The 11,664-nt window shown below is 41.5% G+C and overlaps 1 long non-coding RNA gene across 1 annotated transcript in view; it reads right to left on the reverse strand.

Annotated features, from left to right (window-relative positions):
* LOC116692693 (uncharacterized) overlaps positions 1 to 8,258 on the reverse strand; it is a 16,537-nt gene extending 8,279 nt beyond the window's left edge. Inside the window, exons 1-2 of the long non-coding RNA XR_004332753.1 lie at positions 8,246 to 8,258; positions 7,161 to 7,166 (exon numbers count right to left, since the gene is read on the reverse strand). This is a non-coding gene — a long non-coding RNA (uncharacterized LOC116692693). The remainder of the gene's footprint in view (positions 1 to 7,160; positions 7,167 to 8,245) is intronic.
* Between the last annotated feature and the right edge of the window lie 3,406 nt (positions 8,259 to 11,664).

Below are 11,664 nucleotides of genomic sequence, written 5' to 3' on the forward strand. Positions count from 1 at the left end.
CCCTGTTTGGCATGGTTAGGGGCCCCTCTGTGCAGACTACCAGACTCCTGTCTTTGTTGTGTGCTGTCATGGGAGTAAGCCTAACAGCCACGGTCTGAATGTTGACCCCATGTGCTAATGGTACACACCCGCAAAAATGCCAAACAAACAAAAGCAAAGCAAGCACAGAGTTCCTATGTGATGTCTGTAATGAGCCTCTTTCACTCTATTATTCTCCTTCACTCCATCTCCTCGCGTCCCCTGGAATGCCTCAGCAGCTAGTGTGCTAATTTAACATTGGAACATGAAGTGAGAGGCCAGCACCAGCAGCAACCCAGACTTCAATCAGATGTCTGATGGAAATCAAACTCAGCTTTGCTTACATATTGATTTAGGATCACTTGACCCCAAACCATTTGATTTTCTCATCCATTTTGGTTTTTGTTCCCCATTTCCCTTCCATTTTACTGTATTTCTGAGTGCTTTAGAAGTGATTTGGACCTGAACTCACAACTCAATCTTTTGCCCGTTCATACCCTCTCACAGATCTCATGCGACCATCTACACACAAGTGTACACAAACACAATTTAACATGGTGATGACTGTGTGGTTCCACAATCCCCAGCCCAGCTGTTGTAGTGGTTAGTAGTCTATGTCTTAGCTCTCTCTTTCACTTTCTCTCTCACACACACACACACAGGTTTGTGGGGACCCGCCACTGACATAATGCATTCCCTAGCCCTTTACTTTAACCTTAACCATCACAACTAAATGGCTAACCTCAACCCTTACCCCCACCGAAACCATAACATAATTCTGACCCTAATCCTAAAACCAAGTCGTAACCCTCAAACAGCCCTTTAAACTTGTGGGGTCCAGCATTTTGGCGCCACAAAGCTGTCGGGACCCCACAAGTACCGTATACTCTACGAATGCTCCCCCCACACACACACGCATGCACGCACACACACACACACACACACACACACACACATGCACAACTAATCCAGTGTCAATGTAGCCCATCCAAAATCTTGTTGGTTATGAGGTAGTCTGTGGCAACACTCAATTAGTTTTGGCCACTGTGTTCAGGCATTGACTAGCAACACTGGTTCACTAACCTCTAGATCTGTAAGCAGACTAATACCTTGTGGATTTGCACTGATCGACGAGAGTAACCACAATCTCTCTGCATTCCAGTGTTCGCCTGTAATCGAAACTAATCCTGTAAGCCCTAATAGATATTATCACTTTACTCAAAAACCACACGGTATTTAATTAAACCCGGCTGCTCTGTTTCTGCCGCCAGGTAGTGGTGGGTTTAGAGCAGCACCACTCAGTTTGCTTGTTTTGCTTTTCACGGTGTAGTTAATTTTTTAGAAAAGACAAATACAGGTGTCAACTGAGTAATACTGATGTTCTGTCTCTCTGCTTGTTGTTGACCATTCAGAACTTTTAACTGGCTCTTGTCCTCCCTCCCAGGGTTTTCCTTCAGATGACTATGCCTGCTGTTTTAGAGCTCTGCTTTTCATTGGCTTTATGAGACCAACTGTAAATTCCTAAGTGTGTTGTGTCTCAGAGTGGACTCTATCCAGATTTTCCTTCACCCCACTAAATTCTGCCTCTCTCAACCTAACAGCCTGGCAAGCACTTGGGCCTGGCACACCTCTCACACTTTACGTTTGGCTCGTGAAAACCTGGACCACTAATTATGTGGTGATAATTATCAAGCACAGCTGATGAAGGGTGTACTGGTTGTGGTGAAGGAAGCAGGCCTCCCTTTTTGTCCATTTCCTCCGCAAGGTGTGCGGCTTAATGAGCTCAGAATGACTCAATGTGTTTCACAGGCACTTTATAAAGACAATAAAAATACTTTTGAATATAAATGTTTTTAAATAATATTATATTATAATACTAAATATTTCTGTATTTTGTTTAAAAATAGATATATGTATTAACACTCCCCAAAAACAAAACAGTTTGTTGGAGTGAAAAGACAAATAAAAGTGACCCAGACACCACTATGAAGTGGTCTTATGAACACCTCAGCATGTAATGTGGGATTAACGATGCCACAAGAGATCACAGGCACTTCAGCAAAAGACACAAAACATGAGAGAAGTAAATGTCTCTGGTGATTGTGGTTTTGTTGGATTGGAACAAGCCTGCACACAGAGGTGACCATGTGGGATTTGGTCTCTGTGGGTATTTGCATGTGTTTGTGGCCTGAGTGCATCAGTGTGTGAGCAGTGGCGATGGAATTGAGGAAATGCAGAGGAACAGAGCCAGCCGTGGTGACTGAGAAAATGGAATAATATAGTAAGGTAGAGAGTGTGTGTTTGTGATACGCTGGCCGAAGGAGCCTCTTTAGACATCTGTTAATGATTTTGCAGATGTGTGTTGGGGACAGAGAGGGGCGGGTTTCACTGTAACAACAGAAGCTGCATTGTGCTTTGTCTAATTTAGTTGCATTATGGTCTCTTATGTGACCCAGAAGCACCCAGTGTTGGCTCATAGGGGCTTACTGAATGGTTACAATCACTCTGAGTGAAGTGCCTGTACACTTAATATTAGCGTGCAGGGCAACGTTTCCGTTATATACATTGCTTTAGAATTTTATGAAATGTCATGAAGTTGCAAATACACAACTCTGTGGGGCTGTCTGCTCCACTGAACGTGAATGAACAGTTGTCCGCTCCTCTACAGTTTGACTATTAGCACCCCCCCCTACCCCCCACCCCCCTTCCACTGCTGAAAAAGATCCTGAAGGAAACACTTCAAGGTATGTGTGTCATGCATGTGTGCATGATCATACATTTGTACACACACCCGTGCACAGGCAACAAGTGATCCTTCATCTAGCTGTAATTTCAGTAGACCTTGCTGCCACAACTTCTGTCTAATAGAAAAGAGCCAAAGGTCAGTGCTGAAGTCTGAACAATGGATATGGACATTTGAACTGCAGACAGGAGACATATTTGACTTTAAAAAAAGGTTGACCTCTGCTATGGAATTTGTGCAAAATATCTATTGGGGTTTTAGTATGAGAAAGATACCATACTTAACCCTTAAGAGGAAGAGGCTGTGAATGGATTCCACTATCAATGAACTAAAATCTGCCCCTCTCTTTACTGCATGATCCAGAGAGGAGGAGAATGGAAAATCATGAATAAAAGAGTTATAGAAAAAGAGGTGGCAAAGAGCAGGGTGGAAGGTGAAAGAATGCCATAGACAGAGCTGGTGGTGGGAGGGGATGAGAGGCTCTGGAGAGCGATGGGACTGAGCAGTTGAAGGGTTGACGGGTTTGGGTCTGATAGCTCGACGTGCATCACTGATCCCGGTCCACTCTCAGTCCATACACACTTGTCCCCCTATTCTAACTCTGGCATTCAGAATCCCTTTCCCACTGGGAAGGTCAAAGCCCCATTAAGAGAGCATTTTGTTGCCATTTTGTGTTTGTTGTGAGGATAGTGAGTGGAAAGGGCAGCCTGGTAATAGAAAGAATTTGCTTCTGCAGCCTCTCTCTCTACCAATTGAGATTCCAATAGTTCCCACTTGGGTTCTCATTGCTCCCACACACTTTGAAAACTTGTCTAGACAGAGGCAGTTTGTTCATCCATGTAGAAAGTTGGTTTAAGTTTAAGTTTAGTTCCTCTGTTTTCAACACACTTTTAATAACAAGTTGCTTACCAGGCCAAACAAGTGGGCAATAATCATGTTTTTATGCCTAACACATAAACACAAATCACTTTTGGCCAACTATTTCAAGTGAAGTGAGTAAATTTGTATCTGTGTGTGAGTGGACATGCATATGTGTTGGCCTGCTTGTTTAAATGTGTCGATGTTATTCTTTTATGTTTATTGGCACAGGTGCATGCTGCAGTGTAGTCCACAACTTTGAAGAAGCCAGTTCAGGAAGTCAGGAGAAATAGGAGGTGTTTTCATAAAAGAAGTGGAGGACCAGTGACAAGTAGAGGTGAATTTTTACTTACACCAGATGGACTCTACAAGTAGTTTACATGGTTGCGCCATATATCACAATTATTCTTACAGTAAGAATTTAAACATTAGCATATGACTGCAGACATTTCTATTAAAGCTTTAGTGAGAATGGTTGCTCTACTGCTCTCAGTTCAGGCCTGACTTGTGTCCTGTTCTGTCTACAGTCATTAGTGTGTCTAATAGTGTTTCTATTTGGATGGTAGCTTTGCTGTTTAACCCCCATGCTAGAAAACCTCCTAATTGTGGTTAAAGTGTGACGGGAAACAGATGCAGCAATTAGACTCCTATTGGGTTTAGGTAGAGGAAGAACTGGGGAGTCTTTGAAGCCAGAATGGGAATCTCTGTCCTGTACTCGTAGCAAGTTAGCGGAGCAAAACAGTCTTTGAGATTCAATTTTCTTTCCAGTATGTCAGTATTTATAGTACGCAGACCATGTTCTTCATAAATCTTAAAATGTCGCCTGAAACCTCTCATCTCGGGTAGGTCTGTTGCAGCATGGTGACTGGCACCAGGAAGTGATTGGGTGGGACACAGAAAGCCCTATTTTAGTTCTTGGTTTGTGCTGAATAGTGCTGTTAGAACAAGAGAACAGAAATATATCCATCTCCAAGGACCAGAGTCAGGAAATGCTGCACAATGACGCCATGCATTTTACCTATTATTGTATTGCACACTCCAAAACAATGTCGGCAGGATTTGTTGTGTTAGTGTCAGCTCAAAAAGTCTATGATTCATGGTTTCAGTGTGGTAGCTGTGGTGGGTGCATAGGTTTTATGTCTGCCTGTCATTACACCGTATCTTTCTGTTTGTTTGAAAGTAGTGATCAAAGGTTAACATCCCCAGATTATGAGAGTTAGGACTTGGATTGCAAACTATGCTCAGCCTGAAATGCTTGTTAGGCTGTGGTGGACGTAAACACGAATGCTGTAACCAAAGCCACATCTTTCACTGGAAAACAATGACGTCATTTCCCAGACCCAATACTATTTTTCACTTTCTCTCGCCCTCATTGGAGTCTCTGGATCGTGGTCTCTTTGTGGTGAAGTTTAACATAGCAATGGCGGCTGGCACCAGCCAGGGCAGCCTCTGCTGGATTTCTTGGTTTACTTTAATACCTAATTGCTCACCACATATGTGACAAATGACGCCAGATGCCACAATGGAGAGAAATCCAGCTCTCTAAGAATTATTGGCTCCAGAGAAACAGTTGGCCTTATTTATAGAAGCCTTTTTACTAGATTTGGCCCCAGGGAATGGAGAGTGACTGGCCAAGTGCCAAAGCATTCTGTGGCACGTGTGAACCATTAAGTGTACTGGGATAATTCAGTCAGGTGTGTGGCGCAGCAGGTTGTACTGTGTGAGTGTGTATTTGTGAGTGTGAATTTAAAGGTGATAAATCTTAACTCAAAATGTGCAATGGTTTCACTGAAAACAGTGTGGATTATTGCATAAATACGTTTAAATTATTGGTAAAAGCAACAGTAAGTGCTTGCAGAACTCTGGTTCTTTTTAAGCAATTCCCAGCCTTCAAGGGATAGTTTAGATGTTTTGAAGTGGGGTTGTATGAGGGAGTCCGCATGCCCAAGTTTGGTGAAGCAGGCAAGAGTAGACTTTGGTGTTTTAAAGTATCAGTTAAAATTCACCAAAGTCACACAATATCATCAACTTCATTCATGAACTTTATTATCATACTCAAGGTCCATTCAGAAGACATATACATGACATACACCATACATTAACAAGAGAAAAATAAACATAAACAGAGAAATAAAAACAAAATGAACAACAATATTGCATTTCAATAAAAGACACAAAAACCAGTGTTTCCAAAGTGATGATTGGTATTGTATGTCACTAAACCTAGGATTTGCCAGCAGCATAACAATGCTGTGGATAAGACTCCTCAATAATGCTTGGAAGGTGCTGACCCCTGCTAACAAAACAGGTCACTTGCACTAGAGCACCTGTGTTTGTTGAGCAGTATCCTCTTAAAGTCATAATAAGCAACTTTAAGCTTCTGCATGCTTGCCTTTTTAAACTTAGTCCACAACTGAACAGTATACAAAGGAGTGCATCATGTTTAAAACAGACTAATTGACGTCATCTGTGCTCAACTGGAATTTTCTCACCAGCATGTTAGCTTTTGCATATAATATGCAACGCTGCCCGTATATACTGTATCCTCATCATCAAATAACTGATCTGTAATGTAGTGACCAAGGTGTTTAATTTTATCACAGCCACACCATATTTCTCCCCATGTTCAGAGCAGATATGCAGCAACTACTGAAAACCAGCAAAACACCAACAAAATTCCCAGATCATCAGCATACATAAAACGATCAATCAAGGTGTTACCAATCATACAGCCAGTTTTGCATCTTGTCAATTGGTTGGATAATCCATGTTCAAGTTAAAGAGTTGAAAGGAGGCAGAGACTGTATTACTCCATTTAACCTGCATACTCTGGTTGGCATACCAGTAAGCCAGGATTCTTCTAATGCTGTCAGGGGCACCCCTTTGGCTCAGTCTTTCAAATAGCTTATGACAATCGGTCAAAAGCCTTAGAAGCATCAATAAACCCAATTAGCATAGATTAATTCTGCCTTACGTACCCCTGTGTGGCTTCCTTCGAGGCATAGATACGCAAATCAGTACCGAGCCAAATTGATTGTCAGTGGTTCCAACAGAAGTACATGGACGACCAAGCAATATCATTTCCAGAACTTGAGATATCACACTGGTTAGGGCTATTGCCCTATAATTTGATAGTGGTTGTGTGGCATGTGCGTTCTTATTTATCTGAAACTGAAAAACACACAATCTTTTTTCACATACATAACAAAAGATCATATCAGTGCTGCTGATTCTACCTCAGAGGCTGGGGAGGAGTTTGTGCGGTGTTTGAACTCTATCCTGTTTCAGCTCCCCATGGTATGCAGAACAGGGGTTATTGGCATCCACAGCTCAAGACTGCAGCCCAGATGAGCCCTACTTTGCTCTGTGCTCTCTGTGCCCCGTGCTCTGCTCACAGGAAATTAGGGATAAAAAAAAGCAGGGCATTAACTCAAAGATACGATTTGGTCATAAAAATGAATGCTGTAAGCAGCCCATTTTTCTCGTGAATGTGAAACTCTAATATGTCACTGACATTAGGCTGCTGTATTTTCTGTTAAACAGCGTTCTCAAAAGTTTGTGTTCTGGGAGTGCTGTGTCTGTGTTGAAAGTCAAAAAAGGAAAAACAGATTAGAAGCAGTGATGCCAATTCCACCAGAGTGATAAAAGCCTTCATCGTGATCCTAGATCACAGCCCGGTAAATAGTCCCTCTCGGCCTGCAGCTCCTGCCAAACGTTCTTTTTTCTTCTTCTGTCAGTGGTGTTGATAAATCATAAGCTCACCACACAGGCAGACAAGCAAGACTGCTGCACTCTATGGAGACGTATTCACTTTGCTGCCTGTTCGTCTTCATGTGGGAGTAACAAATTCACTTTTGAAAGTTCCCAAAATGTCTTAAATGGAATATTTTTTCATGCCCAGAAAACTGGTGGTAAATAGAAAATAACAAGCTGTTTTTAGTTCCCGACTCATACTATTATGACTGTGGTTTTTAGTTTCTTATTTAACTAGAATCAAAGCCTATCCAAAAACTCAATGATGATAGTATGTACAGCTAGAACTTAAACTAGCATTACACTGCCTAACCCCTTGTTTCAAGCTCGCTGTTGATGTTGTTGGAGTTGGAATTAAAGCAGCTGATTTCACCAGTGTATGCAGGGGATCCCCATCTTCACAATGTTTCATCAGCTTTCTTTTGTGTTTTCCTTTGTTTTCTCAATGAGGATCTAAGTTGAAAGGGTTGTTGGTTTTAATTATTATTTCATAATGTCGCTTTTGTGAAGCCCTTTGAGACTGCAACTTGGATTAAGGAATGTATAAATAAACCTAGCTTGACACGGCTTAAATCATAGACACTGGTTTGAGAAGATTGCCAAAAACACATTTTCAGAATTCCTGTTGTAAATGATGGCCTGAACATCATTGTGGTGGTATTCGTTTTATCAGAAGTGTTTTCCTTTTTTTTTTTTGTTAGCTTGACAGCCTCACAGAGCCGCATTTCCATTGCATGGTACAGTGGGGCACGGCTCAACGCAACTCACTTGGAACTTTTTTTTTTTTGTGTTGCGTTGGAGATGCAACATTGCTATGCCGATCAGCTGAGAAAACCCGCTTACACTGACAGGGTACTACCTTCAGTGGAAAACAAAATATTGGAAAGCAACGGGTAGCAGAAGTGAGTCAAGTCAAGTTAATAAATTATAATAATAAATTGTATTTATTATTATATTATTATGTTATTATTTATGAAACTTTACATCTCAAAAAGAAATCTCAAAGTGCTACATTTGTAGGGAGTTAAAATAAATCAACAAGCAATGAGTTGAAAAGTTGAATTGAGCAGAAACATGCTGTAGAAATGAGAGATAGCTTAACTTTAGGTTCCTATGTCTTCATTATGTGTGTGCATGTTTTATCTTTAACTATGTGAGGCTCATTGTCTTTTTACATATTTGATTTAACTTCACTTCTTCATTACTGACATAACTGAACAAGCGGCGTTCAATTATGTCTAGTTCAGTATCGTCTTTTGTTTTGGCAAGTTTGGAACTTTGCAAAACTTTTCTTTTCTTTCACTCTCTGCATTGAGAGATCGTTTACCATTAACCGTTTGAGTTCTTTCTGTTTTGGAGACTGAAAGTAAATGACTGGGTGTTTGGAGTTGTGTTTTTGACTGACACTCCAAAAGGCTTTTCAGTCGAAGGCTTCTTACACAGACGGGCCAGGAGAGATCAGTTGGCACCAGCCATTGATGCTGTGAAAAAGTGAAAACTTATTGTAACTCCTGATGCATGGTCTCATTGTAAAGGGTGGATGTGAACCATCAGTGGGTTTCAGAGGGTGGTGAAACTGGCACTAATTGTAGTTAACACACTATACAGAATCGGCTTTAAAGGAAACAGCTGGAGAAATAGGCTGGTCAGTCTCAATTAAATTTCTCCATTTTGATGGAGTGATGAAAGGGGTGGAGGAGTCGTTATGGCATCTGAAGGATAGAAGAGAGAGAAAGACTACTTTTGGTGTGAACCATGTGTATTCGTGGGGTGGAGGAGTAGAGATTAAGGAATGCCACCCAACAAGTTTTTCAGAAAGATGAGTGATTTTCAAAGATTTGCCAATGACTGTATTTATTGTGAGTTTATGACCCTTTAAAGTATTCACCTCATGTGAACTGTTAACAACCCCCCAGTGTGTGTGGTAAAAACACACACTTCAAAGTGCACAAATGAGGGCCCTCACAAACACATGTATCTTTACACACCACACAAAGTTGTGAGAGTGAATGGCTCATTTCTGTTGTTTTCACAGGAACCACAGGAAAAGGAACAAACCCAAGAACGCAAGGCTGCTATTGTGTACTCCAGCCTCCACCAGAGATAAGAAAAGGATAAGAGACGAAAATAACTGAAGCCAATTTATTAGATTGATTTGTTTTATTTTTTAGTGTGATAACCCAGTCTGAGGTAATATGACAGAACAGTACAGAACAGCAGTTCTGAGTTTTTTTTCTGAGGGGCGTCAGACTGGGAGGGCAAAGGGGACTGATTATGTGAGGAGGGCCCAAAAAGATACAAAAATGAATAGCTGTGGATACGGGGAGTGGCCCATAGCCAGATGGCTCAGTTGGTAGAGCGGCTGTCCATGTATAGAGGTTCACTCCTTGACGCAGCAGGCCCAAGTTTGACTCCGACCTGCGGCCATTTGCTGCGTGTCATTCCCCTTCACTTTCCGCTTTCATATCTTCAGTTGTCCTGTCAAAAATAAAGGCTGAAAATGCCCCAAAAATTGTTTAAAAACAGGAAAATGACTTTCTACGGGGCCCAGAATGTTGTGCTACACCCCTGAGAGTGAGTAAAAAGTTATGGCCAAGACTTCTTCCACCCCATCACCCACTCAAGCCACAGCAAAGATCTTAAACTCGTTGACCCTGAGTGGGCCAAATACTGTGAAAGCCTGTTTCAAGTCTCTCCAAATAACAATAATCCTTCTTTATCATGTGTGTCTATTTTGCCTTTGGAGAAGTTTCAGAGAGAGTGAAAAAAAGGTAAAGACCACGTCTTGCGCACATGGAGAAAGTTATGCCTGTTCACACAGCCTGCAGTGCTATCATAAGACACATCGGCCTGGTGTGGTAGTTTCTCTAGGGAAAAAAAACACACAACCTGTACGGTACATACCAGTCTGAGCCATGGATACTGGCCGACTAAAAAACAATAATATTTAGCCTTCCAATATACCCAAAAGATTTGCTTTTGTTGTAACAATGAGCACAGTTTAACCTAAGGATAGTGAGTAAAAACATAAACATAAAGGTAAAGCCATAAAACCTTGCATATTTACAGCTGATGTAATCAATAATTGCATTACAAACATTATTTGAAGGCACACATTTCTGTTTTATGATTATGTGAAAGGGGAAACACAAGAACACTTTTCGTCTCACAGGGTAGAGTAAAATAAAGAAAAAAATACAATGAGTTCATTCAAGAAACACTGGAGGAAGCGGGGGAGAAGTTTGACTTGGTAAGAGCTGTCCTTCGCTGTTTCCTTTTTTCTTTATCTATGAAAAAGTTTACACAGGTGCGAATTGACATTGCTAATATGAACTCAATCCTTTAAAATATTTGTTGCTGCATAAATAAAAGGTTAACACTGGGGTCTGTGTTCAATAACTTCCATGCAAGGGTTCTATCACTCATCTTGATGTATCATTATTGTAAGGGTAGTAACGTAAGAGCCTCACGTAGCTTTATACAGGGAATGCCTTGTGCTGCAATAACGCAGAGTGTTTACCTTCTGGCAACTCTGGCTAAACTTAAATTATGTGCGTGTGTTTGTGCATGTGCATGCATGAGTCCATGTGTGTTTAGTCTCCCTCTGCGTGCACGTGCACATGTGCCTGTGTTTGTGCTTGCTGGTGTGTGTGCATGCCCATCACTCAGCCTTCAGCTGGGCAAACCTAGAGGATTGCGTCACAAGCATAGAAAAGAGCAGTCCAAGCCAGTAAACTAGTCTTTAATTGCTGTGCAACTGGGAACACATTGCTGAGGAAACAAGGGGCTCATTGTGAGTCCGTGTTCATCTCAACACACCTCATATTTTCTACAGACTGCTGACCCCCACCAGCTCTGCAGCATTTACTATAAAACACAAAGCCAGCAATTAAAGTACTAAGTGTTTGCATGCACAATCACATGCAGACACGCTTAACATGTGTGTATGTGCTTCTGTATGTTGATTTATTCCTACAGCAGGTAGAGATGCTGCATGTGACAGTGTGTGAGCACTGAGGATTAATGGGAAGTCAGCTTTGCTTGCTAGAGAATGAAGAACAAGATTGTGCTTCTGTGTTAAACTCTGAAGGAGCTGTGATGATGAAGTACTGAAAATGAGTGAGATTGAAATGTGTGTGTATGTGTGTGTGTGTCCCATGATAGATCTGGGCTGGGTGGTGGTGGTGGTCTGGCTATGATGTGAACCAGATGTGGACTGGATGCAGACTATTGTACCCACTAGAGGGTGAATGAAGCCTGAGCGCCAGCATTGATTACAAATCCAATGTAAT

This window comes from Etheostoma spectabile, chromosome 7 (genome assembly GCF_008692095.1).
Source record: "Etheostoma spectabile isolate EspeVRDwgs_2016 chromosome 7, UIUC_Espe_1.0, whole genome shotgun sequence".
In the NCBI taxonomy this organism is placed as follows: Eukaryota; Metazoa; Chordata; class Actinopteri; order Perciformes; family Percidae; genus Etheostoma; species Etheostoma spectabile.